Below are 6,316 nucleotides of genomic sequence, written 5' to 3' on the forward strand. Positions count from 1 at the left end.
AGTGACGTGTCGACAGCCTGTTTTCACGTCCGCTTTCCCACAATATAAACAGCGTGCCTGCCCAAACACGTTACAACTGTAGAATGATCGAGGGCGAGTTCTTGGTTTCTTATGTGGGTTTATTGTTAGGCAGTTTCATTAACGTCCTCCCAGCGCGGCAACAACACACAACTACAACAGTCACGTTTTCGTCTACCGTAAAGCAGTTCGTCTGCCGTAAACAGCAATGTTGTGACACTCTTAAACAGGACAATACTGCCATCTACTGTACATGCATATGTGGCATTAACATCTACGGCTTTTAGAGAGTGCAGCGCACAACTGCGCACACAACAAGGAGACGAAGCACCCCCCCCCCCCCCCCCACCTCCCGAAATCGGAGGTCTCAAGGTTGGCAAGTATGGAGTCAGGCAGGGCTAAAACAATAACAAATGTTTTTATAGCAATAGATATAAGTCCATATTGCATTAAAACAAGTTGAAAAACCTATTCAGGTGTTACCATTTATATTGTACGGAATATGCACCGTACTGTGCAATCTACTAATAAAAGTCTCAATCAATCAAAAAAAGCACTTTATATGTAGAAAGGTTTTGTTAAGAAACCATTCTGAGCCTTATCTTATTTAGAAAAGCGCCTTATTGCAGTGGAACTTGCCAAGGGACATGTAACCAAATATTAACATTGCTGTATGTATACTTTTGACCCAGCAAATTTGCCCATAATAAATTCATAAAAGAACCAAACTTCATGAATGTTTTTTTTGTGACCAACAAGCATTGGCGTTGTTAGGCCTATTTTAGGGGGGCTCAAGCCCCCCTAAAATATTCTTAAGCCCCCCTAAATAATTTGGTGTTGTTTTTTTTTTTTACAAATGCATGCCGACATAGTCATTATAAAGTGGCCCAAATATGAGTTTAAATAAATAATCATATGACCTGTTATTATTCACTCGGTTTCCCCTCACTTCGTAGCGTAAGGTAGAGAGCCCCTTTAGTGTGTCGGTATCCAATCCATTCCACTTGTTCATATAGAAAATGCCCACATCACTCAAATTCCAGTCCGCATTTTCTCTGCGACCTTGCTTGCGGTCCTGCAGGTGTACGAAGCACATTATCTTCCTTTACAATGAGTGAAGCGGCACAAAACCTTGTGTGTGCAATTGTAAATAATTTAGTTTTTAAGTTTTGTGTTTCTTGTAGAATCTATATAAAGTAATATACATTAGCCTATTGTTAATATAATGAAAACAACATCATTAAATATATTTGTTTTAATGTATTGTTATATTAATAGCTGTTGTATTATTATAGGATGGCTTGTTAAACATTTCATAGGATTTTCAGAGGGAGGAAAAACCAAGACATTTAATATACAATGTAAAATGAATAAATACATAAAAAGAAAAAGAAAAAAAAGGGTTAAAAGCCATCGTCCCGAGGAGCATTTCATTTTGTCCCATGCATTTAAAAAAAAAAAATAATAATAACAATGAATAATTTCTAAGTCTTTGTTTGCCGTTTGTGAAGTTTTGTGCTTGTGCGTAACGTTCGCTCGCATCCTGTGCATCTCCTGGGGGCTAAGCCCCCCCTGTCCTTAAAAGCTAGTGACGCCCCTGCCAACAAGTATGTGCTCCAATCACTCTATCACAAAAAAATAAGAGTTGTACAAATGGTTGGAAACTCAAGACAGCCATGACATTATGTTCTTTACGTGTGTGTGTAATTAAAAAAGTTTATATTGTTGTTATTAATTAACAATGCCTTGCGGTTGATTTTTTAACTTATTTAAAAGAATAATACTTACATTGAATGCATTAGTTCTTATCTACAGTATATATTTGTGCAGGGTTTACTCTTGGCCAGTAGATGGCAGAAAATAATCCTGATGCATTCCAACAACCCTGTAAATTGTTAAATATGTGTTTTAAAAAATATTTGCCCACCTGCCTGTATGTAAAGATATTTTAATATGCATTCTCTACTGTTCCTCCACCAGCTTCCCAGTGTATCAAATCAGTGTGTTTGTTTTCATTACATTGACTAATCTGCCACATGATACTGATATCATACATCCTACTTTTGTCATTCATAACCGTTTTTTTTTCTTTGCCTCACGATAATTACCCGACTTTGGACATTTTGTTCCGACACACGATTTCCGTGACCTTTCTGCCCGAAGGATTACGGCAAAAATAGAAATGTGATTAATAACAAGCGGGAGATATGATCCTCGAGATTGTTTTTTGTGTGCGAGTGAGTCTTAAATTAGGAGTTAAGGGGTCGCAGCCGAGTGACGCATGTGTGGATAATGTAACGTGTGTGTTTAGGGACAATGAGAAGTCTCGAAATGGTGGCCTGTAGCTACTGTACGTGACAGACAGCTTTATTATAACCAAAAGGTTAGTCCTGCTTGGTTGTGTGTCTTATAGCTTTTGGCCAACCAGATCAGTTTACAAGCACGCACCGTAATCCACACGCCATACATGTATTGTTGTTTACCTTCGTCACGCCACCTGCAGAAAAAGTGTTGAGTGCATGTGGTCTCTGATTAGCAAGGATGGTCTGTGGGACACACCTTCAAAGTTTTAGGTGTCTTAAGGATGTCCAACAGTATAAAAGTCACTTTCTATGCCGAGATCAGATAAACAAACACCTGCTCAGGTACCAAAGAGGTAAGACCCCCCATCTCTCTGTCTTATATTTGTATTATCAAGATGTCATTTAAGTATAAAATCAATAACTGCATGATGCAATATAATTGACAGGAATGATGCTTAGTTTTGATTGATCCCAGCCACAGATGCATTATTGTACTATTGTTACTTTATTTTATTTTGTCAGATTTGGTACTAATATTACTAACTCCACAACAAAGCAAATTAAATCCACATTAATAATAATAATAATGATGATGATGATGATAATAATATTAATGATAATAATAATAGTAAGAATATCAATGATAATAATAATTGTTACAAATCCATGTAATATGTTGGAGTGACAATTTAATTTTATAATATAATTTTGTTATAATGTATCCAAAAGACTGCTACATTAAAAAAAAAGAAGAAAAAAAAAGTTGTATAACTGTAAGATTGTTTTTATATTTATTGGGATACGTGGCCTGCCGATATTATCGGCCAATAAATGCGTTAAAATGTAATATCGGAAATTATTGGTATCGTTTTTTTTTTTTATTATCGATATCGTTTTTTTTATTTTTTATTTTTTTTATTAAATCAACATAAAAAACACAAGATACACTTACAATTAGTGCACCAACCCAAAAAACCTTCCTCCCCCATTTACACTCATTCATACTCATTCACACAAAAGGGTTGTTTCTTTCTGTTATTAATATTCTGGTTCCTACATTATATATCAATATACAGGTAAAAGCCAGTAAATTAGAATATTTTGAAAAACTTGATTTATTTCAGTAATTGCATTCAAAAGGTGTAACTTGTACATTATATTTATTCATTGCACACAGACTGATGCATTCAAATGTTTATTTCATTTAATTTTGATGATTTGAAGTGGCAACAAATGAAAATCCAAAATTCCGTGTGTCACAAAATTAGACTATTACTTAAGGCTAATACAAAAAATGGATTTTTAGAAATGTTGGCCAACTGAAAAGTATGAAAATGAAAAATATGAGCATGTACAATACTCAATACTTGGTTGGAGCTCCTTTTGCCTCAATTACTGCGTTAATGCGGCGTGGCATGGAGTCGATGAGTTTCTGGCACTGCTCAGGTGTTATGAGAGCCCAGGTTGCTCTGATAGTGGCCTTCAACTCTTCTGCGTTTTTGGGTCTGGCATTCTGCATCTTCCTTTTCACAATACCCCACAGATTTTCTATGGGGCTAAGGTCAGGGGAGTTGGCGGGCCAATTTAGAACAGAAATACCATGGTCCGTAAACCAGGCACGGGTAGATTTTGCGCTGTGTGCAGGCGCCAAGTCCTGTTGGAACTTGAAATCTCCATCTCCATAGAGCAGGTCAGCAGCAGGAAGCATGAAGTGCTCTAAAACTTGCTGGTAGACGGCTGCGTTGACCCTGCATCTCAGGAAACAGAGTGGACCGACACCAGCAGATGACATGGCACCCCAAACCATCACTGATGGTGGAAACTTTACACTAGACTTCAGGCAACGTGGATCCTGTGCCTCTCCTGTCTTCCTCCAGACTCTGGGACCTCGATTTCCAAAGGAAATGCAAAATTTGCATGGTTGGGTGATGGTTTGGGGTGCCATGTCATCTGCTGGTGTCGGTCCACTCTGTTTCCTGAGATCCAGGGTCAACGCAGCCGTCTACCAGCAAGTTTTAGAGCACTTCATGCTTCCTGCTGCTGACCTGCTCTATGGAGATGGAGATTTCAAGTTCCAACAGGACTTGGCGCCTGCACACAGCGCAAAATCTACCCGTGCCTGGTTTACGGACCATGGTATTTCTGTTCTAAATTGGCCCGCCAACTCCCCTGACCTTAGCCCCATAGAAAATCTGTGGGGTATTGTGAAAAGGAAGATGCAGAATGCCAGACCCAAAAACGCAGAAGAGTTGAAGGCCACTATCAGAGCAACCTGGGCTCTCATAACACCTGAGCAGTGCCAGAAACTCATCGACTCCATGCCACGCCGCATTAACGCAGTAATTGAGGCAAAAGGAGCTCCAACCAAGTATTGAGTATTGTACATGCTCATATTTTTCATTTTCATACTTTTCAGTTGGCCAACATTTCTAAAAATCCCTTTTTTGTATTAGCCTTAAGTAATATTCTAATTTTGTGACACACGGAATTTTGGATTTTCATTTGTTGCCACTTCAAATCATCAAAATTAAATGAAATAAACATTTGAATGCATCAGTCTGTGTGCAATGAATAAATATAATGTACAAGTTACACCTTTTGAATGCAATTACTGAAATAAATCAAGTTTTTCAAAATATTCTAATTTACTGGCTTTTACCTGTATATCAATACAGTCCACAAGGGATACAGTCCGTAAGCACACATGATTGTGCGTGCTGCTGGTCCACTAATAGTACTAACCTTTAACAGTTAATTTTACTCATTTTCATTAATTACTAGTTTCTATGTAACTGTTTTTATATTGTTTTACTTTTTTTTTATTCAAGAAAATGTTTTTAATTTATTTATCTTATTTTATTTTATTAATTTTTTTTTAAAAGTACCTTTTCTTCACCATACCTGGTTGTCCAAATTAGGCATAATAATATGTTAATTCCACGACGGTATATATCGGTTGATATCATTATCGGTAATTAAAGAGTTGGACAATATCGGAATATCGGATATCGGCAAAAAGCCATTATCGGACATCCCTAATAATAATCCAATCCAATCCACTTTATTTGTATAGCACATTTAAACAACAGAAATGTTGTGCTGGACAACAATATTAAAAACAATATTCAAATATTATTCTTAGCTCCACCAATGACTGAATAAAAACAAAATAAATAAATAAATACAAAACCAATATAAAAACAATATAAAAATAAATATGACTAAAACCGATTTTAAAGGGTAAAACCTATTAATAATAAAATAATAAAAAAAGATAATATTGATGCTAGTAATACTACTACTACTACTTCTGTTAATAATACTACTTATACTGCTACTACTACTAATAATAGTAATAGCAATTTAATTTTACAATGGGATGTTGACATATTTGTCTATAAAAGACTGCTATTTTTTTTAGTTTTTTTTTTTTTTTACAAAGTTATCTGAATCAAGATAAATATTGTTTTTTTTAAATTGTGGCTCTAATCAGCCTTGGTGATGTTCTGATGCATCAGTCAGCATTTTTATTTGATCTCATGTTTTAAAAAAATAGTAAAAATTGTAACGGTCAAATAAAACTTAACCACAATTTGGACACCTGTCTTAAAAGTTATTTAAAATACACTTACGTTTGACCCCTATAATGGTTATGGTTATGGTATTAGTACTTTATTTGGTGAAACATAGCATCTCAAAAACTGCTGTAAAAAAAGTATCCATCTATTTATTTTCTACCGCTTGTCCCTTTTCGGGATTGCGAGGGGAGCTGGAGCCTATCCCAGCTGCATCCGTGCGGAAGATGATGTACACTCTGGACAAGTCGCCACCTCATTGCAGGGCCAAGACAGACAACATTCACACACTAGGGCCAATTTAATTGAACCCGAGACCTTCTTATTGTGCAGTCAATGTTTGATTTAAAACAATTTAAATATATAGTTTTGCTTTACACATATTCATTAAATACAATCAAAATAGCTTAAAATCCCTCT

This window comes from Nerophis lumbriciformis, linkage group LG17, assembly GCF_033978685.3.
Source record: "Nerophis lumbriciformis linkage group LG17, RoL_Nlum_v2.1, whole genome shotgun sequence".
In the NCBI taxonomy this organism is placed as follows: Eukaryota; Metazoa; Chordata; class Actinopteri; order Syngnathiformes; family Syngnathidae; genus Nerophis; species Nerophis lumbriciformis.